The sequence below is a fragment of the Ambystoma mexicanum genome, chromosome 12, assembly GCF_040938575.1.
Source record: "Ambystoma mexicanum isolate Mex_15411 chromosome 12, UKY_AmexF1_1, whole genome shotgun sequence".
In the NCBI taxonomy this organism is placed as follows: domain Eukaryota; kingdom Metazoa; phylum Chordata; class Amphibia; order Caudata; family Ambystomatidae; genus Ambystoma; species Ambystoma mexicanum.
In genome coordinates, this window is record NC_090936.1 from 563,520,808 (window position 1) to 563,545,697 (window position 24,890).

The window sequence follows — 24,890 nt, forward strand, 5'->3', positions numbered from 1 at the left end:
GTTAAAGTACACCTTGACATTTCCTTTACCTATAGCCCAGGTTGGGGGGGATCCTCCCATATAATCACTATTTAAGTCTAAACAAAGTATACTGCCTATGTTGTGAAACTATCTTCCTTGATCTATGCAGTTACACCTTGCTTATGATTTGTATGCTTTTTAAACTACCAGCTATGGGTGCATTTTAAATTGAATCTAAAAGTATTGAATGGTACCACACATAGTGTGTGTGTGTGTATATATATATATATATATATATTTGCCATTATTAGAATAGGATTTACAAAGTACTATTATTTACATGAAAACATTTTCCTGAACCTTATTTCCTTATTTTATATAAAGGAGCTGTGTTATCACCTAGCAAAGTGTGTGGACATTCCTTTGTGGGGGCTTGGGGGCTCGTTGTACTTAAGAACCAGCCTGCATCACCTCCTGAGATCTTAAGCCTTGGTTGCTCGGATAACCCCCTCCAGTCTTTACAAAGACCCTCTCATTTAACAGTGGTATTAGATAAGTATAATTGTGTGTTTCAACCTACAGCCAATCAACCAAATAACTTGAAGGGAAGAGTAATTTAAACAAGACACTGGTTTCTGTCATGACCACAAGTTGTCAGTGCATTTTATGAGCTCATTGGCTCTATCATGCATTGTCCTAGCCAACCTGCAGACCTTACCACTGGATGTGGACCCACACTTTCAGCCCCCAGAACAGCTTGGTGCCACTGATGACACCATATCCTTTACCAATTTCCTTGCTCATTCCTCTTTTCGGCTCCCCACCTGTGTCCCTACTCTGCCCCCAATTCCCCGACCCAGCATCAAAGCCTGCCGCCACAACTCTTGTGTCCCCACCTTCTTGCCATGTCCTGCAGAGTCCTTTTAACTTTTGAATTGCCAACCAATCTGTTTCTGATCAAAACTTTAAAAACAACTATTGACACTCGGAACAACATGATTCGCTGCTAATAGCTGTAACTCCCTTGTGGGGGAGAGTGCTATATGGCCTTCACTTTGCCGCTGCCTCTGACTTGGTCTCCGCGCTCATACCAGCCAGTGAAGCCCCACACCTTAGTGATTTCTGTTCAAGTATTGACCTTCCCAGCACATATCTCCCCTTCACTGCCTCGATGTAAACACAGCTTTTTCTTCTGATGTCCTTTCAGAATTCGAGTCTTAATATATTCTTTTCCTCAGATGTACCCGTGTTATAGCACAAATTGTTTGACCTATGTCTTTACATCTGCGTCATTCTGCTTATCCCCTTAACAATCCCTCTTAATATTTGGGAATTTAGTCAGCATTTTCACTTGCTTGGTTCTGTTTCTGTAGGTCTTCCACTGCTTTAACTTCTCGCTCACCTTTTAAGCATGTATGATAGTGGTGTGTTGGATGAACTCTGGACCACTTTTGATGAAAGGAGCAACCCACAGAAGACTAGGGTGGTCCTGCCGCTTCCGAATGTGCTTCCGAGAGGGTGGGAGGATTAGGATCCTGCTGGCACGACACCCCCATCAAGGCACGTATGACACCCTATGGGGTGCTGCAGATGATCCCTTCTTCTAAAACACTCAGGAATACATCATCGGGGCCTTTTAAGAAAACCCGGTGCAAAACTCTCAGACATCCTTGTCCAGAAGTGTATCCGGAAACACTGCCTCACCCTTTCTTGTTAAATGCCTTTCAGTCAGTGAGCGAATCCAGCCCGAACAGCATAGCATTTGGAAACCAAACCCTTGACGTACATGCAACAAACGTTTCCAAACTGAAACTCAGCAAGTTAAAGGTTCAAACTCCTGTGGCCTACGCAGTTGTGCAGAAAGGCAGCAGGATGACGCAAGGTCATTACTCTGCAGTTGTGAAACGCTGTGCATGCCTGCACAGGCACCTGCAGGATTCCAAGAATATGTCAATGGTGCAAGCTGCATTTAAAGACGTGGAATAAACTTGAGGGAACTCACCTAATTTGCCCCTGCAAAGAGTCCAGTAGAAGGATTTGCGTATCTAATATACAGTCACAGCAGGAATTACAAAGGAGGGTTAAGGCAGGAGGAACAGGTTGGAGGGACGCTGGCGTGCATGGAGTCCATCCTTGGATTCTTGGGGCCATTGCTACCTGGGAAGAGGCAGCACACATTTAAGCACAACTACAGCAGTTACTCTGGGGAGGACTTCATCAACCCATGCTATTGAAAGGAAGGTAGACCTAGTGAGGGGTCCCGGAGCCAAGCTGAAGCTGGGAGACCGACCAGTGGCAGTAGGGTGACTTCATATTACTGCCTGAAAAGGATCCTGATTCATGGGTTGGGCAGGGGAAGTACACATTGAATTGCATGCTGAAGAAACCAAGGTCTAATATAGCCATCATCTGGCTGCTGAAGAAACCACAGGTTTGGCAGCGTCCTCAAGTGAATGTTAAAAAAGAAAAAGCGCAAATCTAGGTGAGACGTAGAGTGAAGGTTGGGAAGCCTAGGCCTGGAAGGAGGGTTGTGAAAAACCAAGTGTAAGGTGGAGAATCAGATGCTGAGAGAGTCTGAGAAGCCAGGCACATGCGAGGCATCTTGAAATACACAGCGAAAGAAGCAAGACCATAAAGGGGTCCAGATTTTGTGTAAACCCTGGAAGAACTGACCTGACCTGTTCTGTTTAATTATATTATGATTGGCCATTAGAGAGTGGGATTTATGAACTCTTTTGCTGGCTGTACCTAGGTTAAGAGCTTTATGATTTTAAGTTGTTGGACACCCTTCCCTGACCGAATACTAAATAAAGCCATCTTTTTTAACCAGATTTGTTTAGTGTCACTTGTCATTGCTCTGCCTTACCAAATGCTGTACATGGCATTCTTGGTGAAGGTGGCACCCGTGTCCATCTGTTGCTGGATTGTTTAGCCTAATTTGGCATGATATGATATGATCGGTTACTTATAACGCGCTTAATACCCAGAGGTTTCTAAGGGCGGACCCGGGGATCGAACCTGTGTTGCTCTGTATCGTCTTGCTTCCAAGGCGAGCACGTTGCTGCTGAGCTATCCTCCCGAGATACTGCACTATGAATGAACATTCTTAAAATCTTGCAGCCCCATATGGGGATTGTAAGTTTGGTTTTGAACCGGGTCTCCTCTTTGCTGCTCTGTTGCATGTAACTAAGATTAGTGTCCCAGCAGTCAGTCTTACACCCATGCTTTTCAGTATGTACTTGGAGCCGCTCCCAGTTCTGGATGCAGATTTGGCTGAGGCCCTGCCTGTAGATCTGAGGTCTGAAACCTGTGGCTCTCCAGATGTTTTGGACGATGACTCCCATGATCCCTCTCCGTTGACTATGCTGGCTTGGGCTGATGGGAGCTGTAGTTGAATGCATCTGGAAAGCCAAAGGTTGCAGACCCCTGCTTTGGATGATAGTGTGGATTACTTTGCACTTTCTTTAATTCTCCTACACTTCTGCTCTCAGCTCCCCTCACTACCTTGTTAGATGATATATATCCTTCTTTCTCTTTTCTCTCCTTATAAAACCTAGGTTTTCATCTTGGAGCTCAACGTCCCTTTTCTGCACATTGAGCCATTAAACATTTTCGTTTCTGAGCTCAGTTTGCTTGTTCAGTATTTAGTTCTCTCTCAACTTGATGCTGGTAATTCTGTCCTGTATAGCCTTCCTAAATCCCCATTCAGTCCTCTGAAGGCAGTACTCCGCACTGCTGCCGAATTGACAGAAGGCACCCAAAAATGCGAGCCTGTCACAACTGTCCTGAGACTCTTTGGGTGTTTGGATCTCATTTAAAGTCTTCTGACTTATCTACAAGGCTGTTGATGCTGGTAGCCAGTATTATCTGGCCTGGAAGGCCTGGATCTTGGGGTGCTCTTGTGGCTTAAGCAGTCATGTCCAGTTTCCAAATTTCATACATTTTCATACCTGCCTTACTCCTTTTCAGGGGTGAGGGCACCCTGTTTCCTACAGGAATAACCCCCAGGTTCTTCTTTGCCAAATCCATGACTGTTTGTTTTGAAAATCTTTAAAAACGTACTCTGGGGTTAGGCATTTGGTTAGGCATAGCCATTGTATAACTTATTGGAAGTACTAGTTTTCCAGTTGCTAGGACAGTTTTTCTAGAGTCCAACTTGGGGCTTAGTTATACCATACAATTAGGCAGTACAAGACTCTTAGTATAAGGCTGTATCCCCCGAGTGCATGGTAGCGTAGACCGAGCAACCAGGCTTATCCCAGGAGAGAGAGAGGGCTGTAGGAAAGTACATAGAACCTGTAGTACACCAAGGATTCAATAGAAACACTCGCAGCCAGAGGTATCAAAAATAAAGGGTTATTTTAAATACAAATAGGCCAAGTTAAGTCTTGGGGTAAGTACTGGTCATAGTCCTTGTAAAGACTGGAGGGCGGTATCTGTACTTCTGCCCTCTATATGGCAGAGTAGAGGCACAGAGCACCCCAGTCAAGGTTCTCTATATGGTAGCTGTGGGCGAGCAACCAAGGCTTAAGCTCTCAGGAGGTGATGCAGGCTGGTTCTGAAGTACAGCGAGTCTCCAAGACCCCACAGTGGACTGTCCACACACTGTTATGTGCTAACATAGTTCATTATATAAAAATAAAGTTCAGAGATATATACACAATTCAATAACACACTTTGTACTCTGGTAATTCTATAATGACAGATCTATACAATCCTATGTGGTACCACACTTAGACTTTAGATTCCTTTAATATGCATCAACTGCTGGCAGTTATAATAGAGCATACAAATCATTCAGTAAGCTGTTTCAACATGGATATTGGCAGGATAAGGTTAATCAATAGCAGAATACTTTGTTTAGATATAGATGCGCAATTCTATATGAGGATACCCCCACCTGGGCAACCTGTAATAAATAAATTAACAAGCCCACTACATAAATGCTGAATAAGCCTTGCTTCTTGGTTAAAAAGTTCAACCACCCCAATGTACTTGAAGTGGAAGAGTTTCTTCGACGGTTCATCAACGGATCCTTCGAGGTGGTACTCCCGTTCAAGCAGGACCCCCGGGGCATCGAGAACCTGGAGGAAAATTGGAACACTTGTGGTGACACAGCAGCTCCAAACTTCGAGGTGCTCTTCGAGGATCGATTCCTCAATGGTGGAAGGGCTGGGAAGGTGAGGCGTGCAGTAGACCTCGATGCAAGGTGTTCGGTGCTGCAAATAAGACTCTGTGTACTTGAAAGACCTTTGGCGGTGATGGATGCAGGCACGGCAGCGGATGTCGGGAGTCGCGTTCGGCGGTCCTCAGCATGTATCTCGAAATAGCTTCGGCGATCGGGACTCGACCACAGGCTGGACCTGGGATCTTCACTCCGCCAGTGTCCTTGGGACGTCTTTGTCGGCTTCTGGTGGTGGGATACCCACTGGTGGACTTTCCTCGGTAGCCAGCAACCTTGACTTTCTCCGGCAGGACAAAGTGGTCGACGTTGATGGCAAGGGAGCCCTCGTTTTAAGGTCCTTAGGCAATGCAGAGCATTTCGGTTTTGGGCTTCGAGCAGCACAGCGTCAAGGTGTCCTCGCTTCTGGGCATCATGTTTCGACCGGCTTCCAGCAGTCTCGGAAATTTTCCAAACCCCAGTCAATGCCAATGGACTTCAATGAACTTGATTGTCCAGGCCCTCTCTTCAGGATTCTCAGCGGACCCCTTCTCTGGACGTCAGACTCACAGAACTGGCTTCCAGGGTGCCTTCATGAAGAACAGCAGTTTTTTCACGATGGTCCCTCGTAGCTCGGGGAGAGATCTCCTAGCCAGGTCCTCTCTTGGATCGGCACTCGACAGCTCGTGGATTGTCTCGAAGGAATTGCAGCAGCAATCTTCTCCTTCAGCTGGGCTTCAGGGATGAGCTTCAAGTTTCGACGTCAGCTTTTGAACAAATTGGTAAGTGAGAGGTCCCCAGATATACACACCTGGCCCTCATTCATTCTGGCTGAGCCAGGCTCAGTCAGCCAATCGCACAGAAGGGCATTCATTCATGCAGGCAGGCAGCCAATCAGGCTCGCAGGTATTCAGGCCATTCACGTCCAAGGAATGTGGATTGGGGTAAGCACCCAGCCTTTCAGCACACTACACTGCATTCATGTCAGTTTCAGGCAGGGCTGTCTTATTACTTCTGTCACTCACAGAAACCAGACACCCACAAAATGGAATGCATATTGGTCATACACTCCATTCACACAGGTCCCACCCCAAGGGTGTACCCACAACATACAGTCACTGGGAAGGCTCCAGCCAGTCTAGCCTGGACTTCCCTACAATTCCATATATGGTTCTTCCACCCATCAGTCAGTCAAGGGAAGGGACAGGGTCGGGGCTTCCCAGGACTTTGGGCAAACCAGGAATCCACTGATTCCTATGGCAGAGCCAGGGACTGGGTATCTCAAAATGGAGAATGCTCGGAGCACCTGTAACATCAGCATGAAACTGCCACCAGCCCATACCCTGCTCTGTGGGCAACACACAGGTGCCCAAAAACGTACACTAGGGGTACAGGGTTGTACCCCCATTTATGGGTGCCATTAGGGTATCCAATGGTCTCTGTACACCACACCAAAAAAGAGGAAGAGCTGCACTGCCAGGGGTCCCAACTGGACTCCTGTGCAGAGGACACAGAACACACATGATGGGGGGAGTACAGGACAAGGACATGGAGGCCCTGGCCAGCCGATGCATTTCCAGCATCACAGTCATACATTTATAAAAACACACCACTATGCTTGAAGGTACGCAGACCATAGCATAAGACCTTATTTAGAATATCCAACAGTAGTTCTAGGGAAGTCAAACCAATGGTTACTTTTAAATTACTTTCAGTAATATAAGGGTAATAAACTCTAGCAGTTGTACTGTTACGCTCAGCAAGTAATCACTTTGTGAACCAACTGGGCAACATACGTTTCTGAATAGTGGAACATTTATTCATGGAACAGTAAAAACCTATAACTCTCATTCAGGATAACACACAGTTATACTAGGAGAGTTGGACCTGATGGTGTAATATAAAATTACACTTACTTTCAGCTCAGTGGAACACAGTCTAAGATCAGTAAGAATGTTTTACGCTCATTGAGGATTGCACCATGGATACCAAGGTCAGCTACACCTAAAGAACACTTTTCAAGAACGGCACACAGCTATTCTAGGCAGGTCAAACCTATATGCTATCAGCAACGTATGGATCAGTATAACCTAAGGCAGACTTATTCTGGTCAGGCTAACAGCAGGTCAGGAGAAGCAAGGCCCAATTGAGGAAACTAATACGTGTATATCCTAATGGGAATAGTACAGTGGAACCAACAGCATTACTTTTGGGAAGAGGGGGACCCAATTCACAGGTGACTAAATGAACCTATCTACCTTCTTTTAGAATGGCGAGATAGTTTCTAAGGAAAGAAGCCTTTGAGTACACTTATTCAGAATGGCGCACAGCTATTGTAGGTAGGTAAAACCTATATATACTTTTCAGAATGGCAGAACACATCTAAGGTAAGTAATAACTTTACATATACTTTTACAAGTGGCAGAACACTTTCAAGGTAAGTAAGCACTTTTGTAACTGTTCACTCTGAGTTACAGTTACCAACTAATTCTTTTACAAGTAAGTAAACGTTTCAAGACCTGTTTTATTTTTCAAGGCAGTCCCCTTCTAGTATACAGCCCTTCCCAATTCTATGACATGAGTTGTCTCGGGATCAGATGAGGGACCGTAGTCGTCAAGGAGCCAGCTGTAGGCAGGGTGCGATAGGGCTCAGTTGCAGGCAAAGTCTGAGGAAGACTGTTCAAACAAGTAAGTATTCCACTTTTTAAGTTAGTTGAGGGTCCAGGGACATCAGAGAAGGCACCCTAGGAGGATCCCAGCGGTAGGCCTGGGTGAACTGGATGAGAGGACTCCCAATCACAAGAAACGCCCCAAAGCTACAAAGGAATCACAAGAGACTTGAGGTAAGTAATACCCAAGCCAACACAGTACCTCTGCACAGAAGAAGAGTTTGCAGCATGAGGACTTCAGGATCTGCAGCCAAAAATGCAGGCGCTGAATTCCTTATCGTGAAGACAGAAGACCAGTCCCTGGATGGGCTTTTTCAGCAGGGATCAAAGGGGAGGGGGGGGGGCCTCCAGGCAAGAGTTGGTTCTTTGAGGCTGGATGCGGCTTTGTGGATTTTGGCACCCTTTTCAGGAGCCAGAAGAAGACTGAATATCACTGGTCGGATTCTTGTTGTTTGCAGGTCCAGCACTGTTGCGAGGGGATTTTTCATACTCTATTCACTTCTCTGGAGGTCCAGCAGGATCTCTACAAAGTTTCAGCATGATTCAGAATTCGGAAGACTGTTCACCACACAATGTCTCGAGGCCCCAGGGTATTGGGGTATTGCAGCCCTACAAGATAGCAGCATGCCGTGGGATGTCTCAAAATTCAGGTCCTCGAGTCTAGTGGTTCTCACCAGGCACTGGGTCGGGGTCATCATTTTGGGAGTCCCCAGGTCGATTGGAAGGAAGGGTAAGAGCAGGCTCTGGTTTCACAGCAGGCTCTCCGGTCACTGGAAATTGTCTCAGCCGTGTATCATCCTCTTCGGTTTCAGTTCCAGTTGTCGATTACCTCGTCAGCTTCGAGGATTGGACTTTTATGCAGGAACCCAGCCAATCAAACATGTATGCAACATTTAAACCCGGGATTCTCTCAGTCAGGCTGGAAGGCAAAGGGCTGCAGAGTTTTTTTGGACTCCTCCCTCGCTTCCTGCCTTCAGACACTCTGGCGCCTGGGCGGGTTTGACTGAGGTCTCCCACTGAAAACAAAATTGACACACAGGATTTTCCTGCCCTGGGGTGAGGGGAAGGAACAAGAAAAAGGACAAGGAACACTAAAATGCCGGAAAAAGAAGATGGGTCATTTTGGTAGAATGAGTACCCATGTGTGCCTTTAGCAGGGCTGTGGAAAAAGCCTGTGGTAAAGGTGCACCAAATTAGTTAAAAGGTTCACTGCCACCAGCCATTAAAGGTAAGTTAGGCCTTGTAACATTAATGTTATATTTAGAATGAGAAAGGGGATAACCAGTATCTCCCCAGCACTCCACATAAAATGTAAAAGGGATCCAAAGATCCTTTCTACCCTTGGGAACTGTAGTTCTCACAAGGTTAGCCCAGAGGAAGTTAAAAGGGGAGCCCCAAGGGCAGCCCAGCAACAATAGGCACTTATTGCCAAATGTGGTCAAAGAGGATAACAACATCAAAAAGACACCATGGAGAGAAACATGACACCCACCAAAAGAATAAAAGACTAAGTGTGAAAAAAGGTTCCCACTCGCTGAGGTATATGGAAAAATAATTCACCAGTAAAGCAAAATGTTCTGGGGTTGACATGTCAGGAAGATTAAACATTGCTATGAAAATCTTACCTAACACCAGTTGTCATTCATATTACTCTCCCCTTTGTCTACCCTATATTTTGTTTAGTTTCCTTACCATTCTTAATTGATCGTACCGAGCTTTGATGCTTCGCAATGCCACATTCCCGCTTAAAGGAATGGTCACTCCCTGCACTGGTTTTCAATGTATCATGGGTACACCAGCTCTGCATCTCATACCGATGCATTATAACTGTTGTCTAAGGAGCATCACTTACATTTCAATGCCGTTAACAATGCGGTTCACCCTCGTTTGCCCCAACTATCTAGTGGTAACGGAAAGCCGAGCTAACTCTGAATGCTCTGGCAGAACTGTAGATGGTGTATTCTGTGAAGAATCCTATATATCCGTCACTGAAACCCTGCCCAAAGTCTTCTCCCAGGTGGCCAGGGAAAAGCAGACGCTGCCTGATCCTGATCCTGGGTGGTGTACTGTGGGAGGCTCACATAGGAGGAGAAAGGGCCCATGGTGGTGAGGAGATCCCGTGGAATGAGACACTGTACTTGTCCTGGGATAAGGAAAACCTTTGTAGGTATTCAACACAGGTAATGGCTTATTGTCATTGTGGTGTCCCTAACCCACATATAGAATCTTGGGTTCCAGACACAAGTATTACATCTATGGAAGCCTTACCAATAGAAAGATATTTTCAAGTTATTCAGGATACATACCTTCCTTATTTTCAAAGGTATAGTGTAAATGATTTTGGAAAAGTTGCTTTAAATTGATTGTCTTCCCCTGTACCAACACATTCTAAAGGTTTACTTTTAAATAACCTTAAGGGAAGTAAACCTACCCTTAAAGTTCAGCAAACAACTAAAAGAACTAACTTTGTTAGTGGGGACTACATGTCCCATAATCCCATAAGAACGAGGGTTGAAGATGCCTGTTGTCAGCATAGTCAGGCAATTAAATAGTCCACACCTGAAGGAACCTGGGACGCATAAAAGGCTCCCTCAGGTGCAGGCAATAGAGAGGAGGAGAGGAAGAAGCTGGAACTGTGACTGGAGTGCGTGCAGCAGCAGAAGTCGCAGAAGGAAAAAGAAGGCGGAACAGGCTGGCAAACCAAGCAGAAGTGTGAGAACAAGAAGGATGCCGGAACGCGGATGAAGCAGATTTCACCTGCTTGTTCTGAGAGGGTCCCGTTTCCTTCAAACGTGCCGAGGCTGCCTAACGGAAGGCGTGCAGAGAGGATATCTTTCCCCGTGTGAGCCTTATTGGCGTGGTTGCTGGAAGGAAAACGTGTTGGAGGAGCTGTGGGCGAGTCTCAGGAGCAAGCAGGACTCCTTACTCGAGTGGTCTGACCAGAGAAACCTGAGCAGAGGAAGGGCATGGATCCCTGAACAGCCAGAAGTAGTGGATGTTGTGCCCGAAGTCGTGGAACTCGAGCAACCTGCAGAACAACGATAACAAAAGTCAGTGAGTCAAACCTGGAGTTCCGATTCCTTGCGCAAGTACTGCTGGCAACAGTATCCATTCTGTCTTTCTCTTGCGTAAGAAGTAGAAGCGAGCTAAAGTTGGTTGATGCATTTGCTAACAAAGGAACAATGTAAGTAACACTGCTGTGTGACTGGAAAGGTTTTCTTTTACTCGCGTAGGAACAAAATGTTACCGGAATACCATTGTTAAACCCTTAAAGTCTTTAAACTTTATGAAGGAGTGGTCATGTGCACCTAATTTTGTTTCCTAAGAAGAGAGTGAACAATATAGGTCGCGTGTCTTTCATTAAGCAAAACTACCGTTATGAGATCCCATTGTTAAACACTTAAAACTTTGAAACTCCATGAAGAAGTGATTCTGTGTGCCTAATTTTGTTTTCAAAGTTCAAAGGGAACTTCATCTCTATATCGAAACAAGCAATCATTGTTACTAAGGGAAGTTAGTGTTTTTACTCAATTTCTGAAATTGGAGTGAGAGCAAACATTGCCCAAGCCAAGAATATTCCCCTTTTGAGAGTAAAGCAGCCTTTTCTCAAAGCCAGAAGCTTTACTAATGAACATTGTGAGCCTATAAAAAGATCAAACGTGAAGTGTGCACACATTACTTAAAGCCAAGAGAGTGGCACCAAGGCTTCTGGGTAATTGTGAGCCTGACATTGGCAAAACAGATGAAGGCAAAGTTGGGGAAGGGAAACCTTGCTGCTCAAATGCAAAACTGAAGTGATTGTGGGTATAGAAAGACAAGGAGGCAAAGAGGCTGCCCCTTTTGAAAGATTCGAAGTACTGAAGCTGTGGTGGTATATTTTTGGTTCTCAGTGGATGCACGAAAGCAGTAGTCCTAATGAAGTAGAATGTTATTAGGTCAAGGAGAATGTCCTCATGGTAAACTGTTGTGTAAGTGAAGTAGTTGAAGTAGAAGACGCAGAACTAAGAAGTTATCCTGACAAATATACCTACTGTGATTCCTAACCTGAAGATACGAATAAGCATTGCAAACCAAAATGTTTGTTCCATTACCCTTCTGAAAGTTGTATTTTCTTTTTTAAATGTGTCAAGTCTAAAAGTGGTAAAAAGGCATCTTGACAGAGAAAACCATTGATGCTCTTGTGAAGAAGTGGAAGACCTTTATTTCAGCAGAAAAGGAAATTGTCGTTGTTGGAACTGTGATTAAGAAATATGTACCTTGATATTGACTTCAAGAAGGTTTACCACTTGGATACAAGGGTAACAGATCTGGACGAGAAGTCCTATGATATGGGATCTGAGATCACTGGGAGTTATAGAGCCTACAAGAGTTTGAGAGCTGATGTCCAGAAGGGGAAAGATCATCGCCTGGAAATGGATCTGAGATTGCGAGAGAAAATCTTAGACTGGTTGGAGTTGCAGAACATTCAGAACCGAACGATGAAAAATGGTTGCCATTGATTTTACAAATTTTTAAGGATTGCTATGTGTGGTCTCTTTGGAAGGTGATATTGACCATGTTTATCGGATTGGGAAACTTGTCCAGGCCTGAAGCCTAGGCACATTCTAGTGTCTTTCACTTGACAAGGATGAGGGAATCCATATTGGAGGCTTCTAGGGGTAAGGTCTCTGTCATTTTTAGATGCAAACCCCATTTATGTGTTTCCTGATTATCCTAGGGAGGTGATGGAGGCAAGGAAGTTGTTTAAGGGAGTAAAGGAGCGGGCGAAATCTCTACACATCAAGGCTTTCCTGAACAGGTTTAATATTTTAACATTGGCTTTGCCTGATGGCAGCAGAACCACTTCGGATCCTCAGGAAGCCCTCTCTTGGCTGGGGAAGATTAGTGCTCCTGACAACAATATTGCAAACTAAATGCATTCATTTTTAAACTTTTTAATTATATTTGTTTTTATGCATATACTTAACATTGGTTAAAATGGCACCCAGCAAGGTTTTCAGTTGATATTTTTTCGTTTGATTGGAACTTTTGTGACTTTGTAGGATGCAGCGGCATTTGTGTAGAGAAAAGCACCTTAAAGCTGGCCCGATCAGCTGGCATGATATTGTGACGCTTGCTCTGATTGGATATGCTACTTCCTGGATTTGCTCGCGTTATACGAGCTGTGTTTCCCTCTCCCTACGCGGCCATCAGCGGTTGCGTTGCTTTTACTGGCTCCGTGTTTGCTGCTGCGTCGCCGGTGGACTACAGCAGATGACGCTGCTCTTGAATATTATCATGGAGCTGGAGCGGAATTGTGTGAATCGGGGAGAGGGAGAAGTATCGGGAGCTGGCATCTTATTTCACCCGCCTTCATCATTGACGGGTTGTATTTGGGCGGCTCACTCTATTCTATGGAGGGATCATTTCGTTTGCCAGAAATGCATGCGGATTGTACTGTTATCGCTGTCTGGCCTTCGAGTGGGCGCATACCAGATGCCCATTCTACGTTTAATGGAAAGCAGGTGAGACTTTGGATTTTATGCTGTTTTATGCCTGCTGGATGACGTTTGTTGCCCTTCATTTAGGTGCAGAAGATGCTAGTTTTCAGTCAGCTGTCACTTTTCCCCAGTCTTGCGGAGTTTTGATTTTTTACTTATGGGAAGCTTCTTTGAAATGCTAATGAAATGCTGTCTGCAAACTTTTTCAACTGCCATAACTGAAGAATGCCACTGAAATGAGGGTGGGGAACAAGACCATCGCCAACGACTAATGTTGTGACGCTGGCACCTTGCTTCTATTGCCTGCCTGGGTGCCTTTCATGTATCGTACTAATGCAATGTGCTAGCTGGAGCTTACCATGAACTCTGTGCAGTTATATGGTTTGTTGAGGACTGGCCAATGTTAACTTTATGCAAGCCATGACTCCTGTTAGCTATGCCATATTGGATTCTTACACCCAGGCAATATTTCTTTCAGCAGTAAGGCGTTTGCAGTTTAAAGCTGAAGGAGCATTTTTCATTCTTGCTTACTTATATTTTAGTTGTAGCAGCATTGAAAATGTACTGTATTAATAGAATGCAATGGGTAGAGATGTGATCATGACCGAATCCCGTTGCCTTTTTCTCAGGGTGTTGCTGCTGCTGAGCAGTCTAGTTTCTTAATTCAAATGGGAAACACATTTTCAATGCACTGGGCAGGGATATTTGTCACCTTTCTGTCTACATTGTTGTTTTATGCATTTTCTAGGACCCCCTACTTGGTCTTCTGCTCAAATTAAATTTGGATATTGTTTTTTACATTTGTTCACGGTTTTCAAATGTTACTCTCTGGCGGATGTCGCTTTTGCATCCCAGGTATGCATGTTTGATGTTCATTTTACTCCTGAGTTTTTTGGGGGTTTATGAGATGGGTTACTAGCCATGAAATGTAAGCATGGCATGGCTTGTGACTCATTACGGAATTCTGTCTGTAGAGGTTATCTTGGATTTGGGAGGGGTGCCGGGGTAATGGGTTGGTCTACTGTTTTTTCAACTTTGGCGTCCTTATTCTGTTGCAGGGGGTTTGGAATTGTTTCTTTAGTTTTTTGTGTGTTTTTGGCTGTATTGCAATTACCGACCAAGCGCCTATTTTTTTGGGCCTGTCTTTGAATTTTGCACGCTGTAGGGCTTTTCAATGGAAGATGAATACTTCTATATTACAGGATGAGACTATTTTAGAGAAAATGAGAACGGAGGCTGAATGCTTTGTGAATGAGAATTCTTCAGATGTTCTTAGTAAGAAGGTCACTTGGGAGGCATTCAAATGTACAATGAGGGGCATTACTTTAGGTTTATCCTGTGGTAAGAGGAAAAGACTGGCAAAAGTGCAGGTGGAAACTGATGCCTGTATTGTTGAAGTAATGAACGATTTGATTCGTGATCCAAATGATATTGATAAAAGAATGGAACTGAAGAGATTGAAGAAAAACCTGAATGATGTTTTGGGCGCTAGAGCCGAAAAGGATTTATATAGAATCAGAAGTGCTTATTTTGAGAGAGGCAAAAAGTGTGACAGGTGGCTCGCCTGCAGATTGAGGCAACAGATTTCAGAGGGAGCCATTAATTCTATAAAAGGATTGGATGGGGTGGTCACTTTTGATACTTGCAAGATTAATGCTGTTTTCAAGGATTTCTGCATGAATGTGTACGAGAACGAGGCTGGTATTACTGGCAGTGGTGTTGGCTTCTTGGATAATTTGATTGTTCCAAATGTTTTTGATGATGATATGACTGGCTTGAGTCGGTCGGTTACTGTTGATGAAATTAGGATTGCTATTGCAAGTTTGAACTCTGGGAAAACACTGGGTCTTGATGGTCTGCCGGCCGAGTTCTATAAGATTCTTCCTGAAACGGCGCTGGGGCTTTTGAGAGACATGTATGTTGAGTCCAGGGAGGTGGGAGTTCTTCCAGAGTCTACTAATCATGTAACCATCTCTGTATTCCTTGAGAAAGGAAAGCATCGTGTCCTACCTTCCAGTTACCGGCCAATAAGCTTAATAAATACTGAGAACTAGATTCTGGCTAAAGTCCTCACTTTAAGCATTGAGGATGTGATTCAGAGACTTATTCACACAGATCAATCTGGTTTTATTAAACATCGTACGACTTCTAGCAACATTCAGAATCTTTTGTTGACCATGTCTCAAGCTCAGGATCTGGATGATGTGGCTGTGTTTTCTTTGGACGCCGAAAAGGCTTTTGATCGTGTTAATTGGCAACACATGTTCACAGTGATGAGGGCAATGAATTTGGATGATGAATATATTTCTTGGGTCTCCCTTTTGTATGCTCGCCCTACAGCTAATGTTAAGACTAATGGTTTGTTATCTGGAACCTTTAATCTCTGGAGGGGCACTAGACAAGGGTGTCCGTTTTCGCCCTTATTGTTTGTGTGGCTATCGAACCACTTGCGATTGCTCTGCAAAATGATTTAACCTTGAAAGGTGTCTTTCAGTGGGGTTGATCAGTTCTTGTTACTGGAGAATGATTGATGTTACTATGCAAACCTTCCTTTGGAACTGGAAGCCTCCTGTGCTTAAATTGTGGAAGTTACAGCTCCCTTTTGACAGAGGGGTGCTTGGGGACCCCAATTTTAGAGCATACCATCTTGCCTTCTCTTGTTAGTTTTTGCTTCCTTTTCTAGATGTTTCTCCAGGTGCTTGGGCTGTGGCGGAAGCAAGTACTTTGGGTCCTCTTGCCCCACGAGCGATACTTACGACTGTTAGCAAACGTGGCAGGACACTTCCTTTGACTGGATTTTTGCGGGATGTGTGGAGGGGCATCCATGAAATGTGTGGTTCATCTGCTCAGACATCACGCTCGGCTTTGATTTGGTTTAATAAATCCATCACAGAGGCTGGCAAGCCTATATTTTGGCCGGAATGGTTATTGGTGGTGTTCACTGGATTAAGGATATTTACAGGGGTGGGGCTGGATTGATTTTGATGTTATGTGCTGATTTCAATATTGAAAATGTGTCCATTGCGGATTACAGGAAATTGAAGAGGTGCATTGGTGAGATTGTGAGTGATCTTGAGGTTTTGGAACATATGGCGGTGGGTTGTCAGTCTGTTGTGAGCAAAATGTATCGCCGGATTGTTGCAAGCTACAAAGATAATACTGGGTTGATGGATGATTGGAGTAGACGATTAGGTTGTGAGATTACCGTTGATATGTGGAATGAGATGTGTGTGAATGTGCGGCTTTGCTCAGTTAATTTGTGTGAACGATCTAGGCAAATTAAAATTCTAAACAGTGTATTTTGGTGTCCGGAGAGGCTCAAAAATAGGGGCATGTCTGATTCAGATGTGTGTTGGTGTTGTGGTTTGGAAGTTGGCATTCTTGAGCATATGCTCTGGGACTGTCCGGATCAGGGGGTTTTGGCGGGAGGTTTTCACTATATGCTTGCGGGTCCTGGATTGCAGCATTGATTTGGATTTTAAGACGATGGTTCTGGGCTGTGGTGACTTGCTTGAGGAATTTTCTATGTCTGAGAAAACATGTTTATTCAGGGGAGCGTCAGTGTCCAAGAAAATGATTTTGAGGGGTTGGAAATCCCGGATCCCACCTACAGCGGAAGGTTGGGTTGATGAGATGATTTCTTTGGCGACTATTGAGAAGGTGATGCACAGGCGGTTGGGGAAATTGTGAGTGCATGCTAAGGTGTGGGATGTATTCTTAAATTTGTATTAGCGAGAAGAATGTATATTTATCCGTATTAGCAATAGGAATGTATATAATAAAGAAATTATTTTTTTTTCTTTCTGTATTCAAATGTTGTTTGTATTGATGATCTTCGTTCGCACTATGATGTATTTGCTTCATGATCGATGTATTCTTGTTTTGGTAAAATGTAAATAAACAATTTAAAAAAAAAAACACATGATTTGTCCTCAACATTAAGTACCGAAGGAAACCAACTTTTTGTTTAATTCAGTGCTAAAGTTGTACCCATGTACTAATACTCTTCACCCATGATGGAAACTTAAATTCTATTTGTTTTTGAATTTACAGCAAGGCCATCCTTGCTGTTAATTCAAAAAACGTACAAACAGAATACTTTTGAAGTGGGGAGTAAAATGTATGTACAAATAGAATTTGATACTGATCATTTGGACATTCGAAATATGAACAAAGTCTAGTACGTTTTTAATATTAGATGGTCTTATTTCGACATTCTCGGTATTTTTTTTTAGAATGTCGTGTTTTTTTAAATTACAAAATGGTAATCTTCTAATAAAATGCCAACTTGCATCGTCATTAACTGTGTCAGCTCTACACACATGCATGCCCACCCCAATATGCCAGGCACCCCAAATCACGTTTTCCCCAGAGATATTCCACTAATCCGACAATGGTTACTCGACCGTAGTGTTCAACCAGTTGACATTGGTAGAAGTACTATTGTAGAAATACCAGGTAAGAGGCAATTGATACCACATATGCATCCAACACTTCAGTGCAGAAGGTGCGAGTCGGTGCAATTTACAAAGAAGGGCCAGCCTAGAATAACTGAGATCATTTACTACTAATGCACTAACACTCTTTCAACTTCAATACAGGCCAGTTAGTATGAATTGATCATTAATGTAAAGTCCTAAACCAAGCATAATTGAATTCTTACTTTATATGTATCATTTTTCCCCTTTCCGCTTCACCCATACAATTTTTTGTCTGCAAGCAGATACTGGGGCAGCCAGTGCTTTCTCGGTACCCACCAAAACTTTTAAGTTCATGCAGTATGCCAGTCAAGGTTGCATTGTCGAATGACAGACTTATTCTCTTTGGTTAAAATTCTTTACCATTCATCAAATCAGACCACTGCATTCCAACTCTCTTGATCGCTTCACTCTCTTCAGTGTTGAAGACAGAAATCGCATAACAAGCCATATTCCGTAGTAATGTAAATAATTCTAATTTTTGTACATTTTATTGTTGGAGACTGAGACTGGCATTAGAGTTTGTACGGACAACGTGTCTGAAGAAAAGTGATGAGTTCCAAGAGACTGCAATTGAACTATTACCATGACTTGTCAAGGAAAGGATAGTCACGATGCAATACTAAATTACTTGTTAGGCATTCATTTCAAAAGTATTTTTTATTCAAACATAAGATGTTAATGTTCAAGGCATCACACAATCTTTCTAATTTTAAATTGTATTATTTTTCCATAGGGGCCTAGGAAAAAGAAAGACCCAAAAACATTGAATATACCATAAATACAGCGGCGTAAGCTGTCTAATGTGAGGAGCCAGAAATAAGACTCGGACACACGGGAGTCATGGTTTTGGTCAAATATTTTTATTAAAATAAAAGGAGGTGGGGAAAGTGGGGAAATGTCTTTGTTTCCCTGCTCGCGTTTCCCTACCTAAAATAAAGACAAAGGGTCTGTTAGTGTCAGAATGTCCAGAGCAAAACCGTCCCGTGTCCAAAGTACTATTCTGGCCCTCACATTGTTACAACATTAACTCTAAGGTTAAAATGGTAATGTCTTTGGCCTTGAGTGGTATAAATGTTCAAAAGGAAAAATGCGTAACTCCAACACAAAAGTTCCGGAAGGATAGAATACTTTGTTCCAGAGGGTTGTTCCCTTGCACTGGATTTCTCTTACTCTGTTGCATATTCAAAAATATCAGTTCCTTGAGTTTTTCTTTATCCACAAAAGAACTGGTACACAAAAGAACTTTGCTCTTTGTCTTTATCTTGTTAAGATATCTGGTGTACTTTCCTGCCAGGTTTTCACTCCTTTGCTCTTGATTAACACAGCCTTTTTGCTAGTCCCGATATATCTTTCTCAGGACCTCTTTAGGTGATGTATTTCCTATACACTGTTCAGCTTGTCTTTGCCTGGTGTGCTGCCCTTCCAGGGCTTTCTTCTATGAACACACTTGCAATTGCCTGGTATTCTCCCCTGCCAGGGTTTTCTTATATGCACATACTTGCATCTGCCTGGTATATTCATGCCAGGGCTTTCCTCATTTGGGCTCTGCACACACTTCCAAACTTGATATTCTCCTATGTTTGCTTTATCTGATATTGTATCTGCCTGGTATACTATCCTGCCAGGGCTTTTCTTAGATTGCATATACTCAAACCTGAAAGTATCTTACTTTTTTTCTGTTTTCCCTTTTAAAGAAATGCTCACTTTCTCTTTCATGTGCTTCATAAACAATTATTCGGATTTGGCATGGCTATCAATACGCCCGGTGACCCCACTTCCCTTTGGTGAACTGACCGGCTCTTGCTGGCATACTTTTTCTCCCGCGCCTAAGCAGTGGTGGTAGTTTGATTTTCCCTTCCATCTCGCCGCCTCCGTTCCCCGGCTTTTGCTTCATTTTCTGGCTTTAAGGCACACGTTGCTTCTCAACACCTGCAAATGTGCAGGAGCCCTCTGTCCGTTTCTGGGATTCCCGTAGCGTCTACTCTCTTGCGGTGAGCTTTCCTTTTCCTGGTCCTCGAGCTGGTTGCTTCCACAGAACTCTTTACGGCCCGATGGTTTCTCAGTCCGTGCCGAGAGGAGCTGCTTTCTCCCGCCAGCAGCATGCTTCAATCGGCTGCTTTTGCGGTTTAAATTTCCTGGCCACAGGTATGCGCTTGTGACAACTAGAGGGCAGCTTGTGCTCTTGGCCTTCTTTGCTCTGCATTACTCGGCTCAGCTTCCTCGTCCCAGTATTCTTGTAGTTGTGGGAATAGAAGTCAATTCTTGACAACTTGTATGTAAAGTCTGGGTAAGTGTTCTTATTGATCTTTAAGGGCAAGTCAGTTCTGTATGACTTGTAGATAGTCTGAAATAGAGTGTTCATTAGTCTTAAAAGGCAAGTCAAATTTTGATGGCTTACAAACATATCTTGTGGAAAAGGTCTTCAGTACCCTTCCTAGGTGGATGAGGGGAGATATAACAATATGCCATTAAGGTATTGGGCATGGGTGGGGTATCCTCAAAAAAAGAAGGGGTTTACCATGTCTCGTCAGATGGTTCCATGATATTCTCCTGGAGGCATTCTCCCCCATTTGATCCTACTTCATATAGCCGCACCCAGGGTCAGGATCAAGTAGCAGCTGCCGTCCACAGGCCACATGGGGAGAGGTCACCGCCGGGAAAGGAGTGATGATGCCATCGGATTCATCACACTAACGGCATTTACTTTGTCACATTTGTTCTTGCAACAATCAAGACAATCAGGAAATGTACTCAGAGGATGCCCATGTGCAGTGGCCAGAATTTGTTATCGACATCATCCCAGAACCGTGGAAGATTGTTGCTAATCTGAAATGCCTTCTACACAGCTGACATTTCCAAAAGTGGTAATGGAGATTAACATCTACTGCATCAAACCCGATTACATTACGTGCAACATAATCATCCATTTTATAAGCTTCATAAGAGCTTGAACAATTATAGAAGAAATGACTAGCATGTTTGAAGCAGAAGAATGTGAATTGCCAAATGAGGGTCTATTGTGGGAACCTAAATATATAGTTTTCAAGTGCTGACTGCTGGACATTTTGAAGATGTTGAAATGCACCATGTCAAATGATGGTAGATGGGGTTCCTGTGCCTGCTGGGCCTAGATACCCACGTTACTCCTCACTGATGAGGCCCAATGAAGCTGAAACATGTTTGGGGATGCTTGTGATCTCGTGCAGAAGGGATGTGACCAAGCAGTTCTGGCTGGACTGACCCTTTTGGTGTGGGGCCCTTCCTGATTTCCTATAATGAAACATAAATCTGATTGATGCCCTGGTCCTGATGGCATGCTGGCAGAGCTTTTCAAAGCCGAGGTAGATATATGGGCACTGCTGTTGAGACAATCCTTTAATGCCATTTGTAGCTCCAGAGTAATCCCACCTTCTTGGAAATTGGCTATTATCCAGCCCATTTATATAAAAGGGTTGAGAGACTTGACATCCGTGTATTGACCAATATCTCTTACTGATTCTTTGTGTAAAACCTTTGGTCGTGCCCTTCTTGTAAAACCTGAAAATTGAGTGGATAGGAACCATATTCTTTCAAACATCCAACAGAGATTTAGACCGAGGGGTTGGAACCTCTGAGCAGGCATTAAACCTGTACTTGTTTATTGCACATTCATTGTACATCAAAAAGGAATCTATTTACTTGACCTTTATGGTTCTGAGCACAGCCTTTGACAAGGTATGTCGTACTAAGCTTTGCTCAGTGCTTCGGTCACTAAATTGTCCTTCAGAACTATTGGAACTACTGTTTACCCTTCACCATAATATCATGGCATGTGTTACGAGTGGGGCCTATGGCAAGTGCACTGGCTATTTTCTTTTTTTAAACTTAGTTTTTTATTTGCATTTGTAACAAGAACAATACATTTCAAATGAAAAAGCAAACTTACAGGTGTATCCCACCATCCTATCAACAATCATGGTGTCCACCTACCCACCAATACCTCCCCCCCCCATACCTATCTCTACCCTACCCCCCCAGGGCTCAACCCACCTGCTATACTTATACACAATCTGTGGTGCCGTTCTCCCTCTTCAGCGTCTCAGAGGCCTTAACCTCATTACATCTGTCTATTCTCACTGTCGGCTCCCTCCAAGTCCATTCCCCACTCTCTTCCCGTTGAGTTCCAACCATTTGCTCATTCAAACCCTTTGGTTTCCATCCTCCAACGCCCAGTTGAGCAGCAAGTAGCCCCATTCTGCTTGAAACGCATTCATTTTATCATTCACCGTCGCAGTCCGCCTTTCCATTATCATCATGCTCTGTACCTTCCGCTCCCAAACCACCTTAGAGGGAAGCATTTCATTTTTCCAGTACTGTGCTATAGCCAGTCTCCCTGCCCTCAGCATAGCTTCCCACATCTTGGGGAGTCTATAGTTGTCCCTGTCATTTTGTAGGAACCCTAACAGTTACTGCAACGGGTCCAGGTCCAGCTCTATTCCTGTGATCTCTTCCATCCAACTCAGCACTTCTTTCCAAAACACTCGGCGCCTAGGACACTACCACCACATGTGGACCATAGACCACTGGTTCCACAACCCCTAGGGCACATGGGGGGGAAGCTCTCGCAAACATCTTGGACATTCTCAGGGGATCCCTATGCCAGTCCATTAGCATTTTTAAGTTGTTTTCCATCATGGAGGCGAACAATTCCCCCCTGGAATACTATTTTATAAATACCTGCCCAGTCGTACTCGGATATTTCTTCCCCGCTAAATCCACCCAATATCTCTGGAATGTTTGTCTCCCCTAGAGACATAGTTCGTTCATTGCTTTGTATAGCCTGGACAAAATACCTTTTCCACTATCCACTCCCTTGCAAACGATCCTCCCCATTTTGGATCCATCAATTTACCCTTAAAGCAAAGATATTCAAATATTGAGTTTGCGCCCCTCCCCAGAAGCCCCCCTAACCGCTCCCAACTCTAGGAAGACTCCCTCTTTAAACAATTGACCCACTCATTCAAGGCCCGCATCTGACCACATCTGAGATCTGGTTACTCCCTGGCATCCCAGGTCAAAAGGGGGCCCCCAATATAGAGTACATTGGAGAGGGCCATGTTGTGTATCCTTGTGTGCCCGTACACTCAAGCCAGATTGACCAGTAAACCCCCAGCGTAGGATGGGATCTTAGCCGTTCCAGGACAGACCGGATCAGAGACCAAAAGTAGTCACTCACCTTTAGCGGATGTGCCGCCAGGTCCTCCAGGTACGTCCAATAAGTCCTCAGGTCGTCCCTCATATGTTTGAGCATCACCCTGAGTTGGGCCACTTTGTAATATAACCGGATATCCGGGTACCCAAACCCTCCCCTATTCCTAGAAAGAGTTAGGGTTATCATTTTTATCCTTATCGTCTTATGATTCCAGATAAATCTATGAAGCTTACCCATAACTTCCAAGATCAACTTCTCCGGGAGCTGCCTCGGTATGAGTGCGAACAAGTAAAGCAGCCTGGGGAGCACATTCATTTTTAATGGGCTCATCCTACCGTACCAGGTCAATATCAGGGGATACCATTTCTTTAGATCGGCAGTTAATTGGGTTCGGAAGGGGTCATAATTGGCAGCGACCATCCCCTCCAGATCCCTTGTGACTCGGATTCCCAGGTAGTGGAATCCCTTTTGGTCTACACTTATAACTTGATCTCTCCGTCGCGTCTAGGAGGGGGCTCTGCTTCAGCATCAGCATTATTGCTGACTTCTCTACATTGATTCTAAGCCCTGAGAGGCGACCATATTGCGCAATCTGGGTCATAAGTGCTGGGAGAGACTCCCGAACAGTAGTGAGATAAGCCAGAATGTCGTCTGCGAAGAGCAAAATCTTACTCAATTTCCCTCCCCCACTATGCCCTTGATTCGGTCACTAGCCTGTATCGCGATTTCCAGAGGTTCCATGGCCAAAGAGCATAATAGTGGGCAGAGGGTCAACCCTGTCTTGCACCTCTGGTTTGTTCAAAGGTATCGGTGTGTCCCCCGTTCACTCAGACCCTTGCTCAGGGCCTGTTGTAAAGAGCTATCACCCATCTCAGGAAGTTCTATCCCAACCCCATCCTTGTTAGGACCTTCATTCGACCCTGTGCAGTGAGATCAGGCACGCTTCTTGCCCCTTCATTTGCGCCCCATGAATCAGGTTCAGGGTCTTTCTGAATATTTTCCTATCCTTGCCTTCCAATAATGAAGCCCACCTGGTCATCATGTATTCGGAGAGGAAATCCCACCTCCAATCTTGTGCCCAAGACCTTCCCCATTGATGATCGAGATCAGTCGGTAGGAGGCGCACCGGGTGGGGTCCTTTCCTTCCTTAGGGATTGCTATGGTCATTGCTAACGGCATCATAGAGGGTAGGGCATCCCATCCCAGAGATGCATTAAACACCTTCACCAGGTACAGGGCTAACAAAGATCTAAACAGTTTGTAAAATTTCATAGAGAACCCGTCCTCCCCTGGCACCGTCCCTGACTTCATCCTCTTGATGGATGAAGCACCTCATCCACCGTTATAAGTCTCTCTAGGCTCTCTGCCATTTCCTTGGGTAGCCCTGGGAGGAGCAACCCCACCAGGAACTCATCAATCTGTGCCTTGACCCCCTTCCACTCCGAGGTGTAGAGGGTACTGTAGTACTTTGCAAATTCACAACCTATGCTTTTGGTGTCGTTGACCTTCATTCCCTCCTCTGTCTGGATCGCTGCTATGGTTCTCTGCTTTTTCTCCTCCCTCATTCTCCAGGCTAAAATCGTATCCGCTCTGTGCCCTTTCTCATAATATTTCTGTTTTAAGAACAGGAGTTTTTTTTCCGTATCCTGGGTCAGGGTGGCCTTCAACTGTGCTTTATAGCGCCGGAGATCCTTCGCCTCAGAGGGCGTAATAGATCTACCCTGTGTACCCCCCAGCAGTATGTGCTCTATTTTCTGCTGGAGCTCACACTTCTCCCACCTTTCTTTTTTTTTCCTAGAGCCTATCCTTATTAGGTCCCCCTGATCGTTGTGTTAAAGCCCTCTCAGACAGATTGGATCCCTACCTCTCCATTATCATTGAAGAGGATGTACTCTTTCATTCCCCAGATTAGCTCCTGCTGTACCGCCCTGTCATTTAATAAGAAGT

The 24,890-nt window shown here is 44.3% G+C and overlaps 1 protein-coding gene across 2 annotated transcripts in view; it reads left to right on the top strand.

Moving 5' to 3' along the window:
- CENPQ (centromere protein Q) overlaps positions 1 to 24,890 on the top strand; it is a 486,431-nt gene that overhangs the window by 233,051 nt on the left and 228,490 nt on the right. The window lies entirely within an intron of this gene.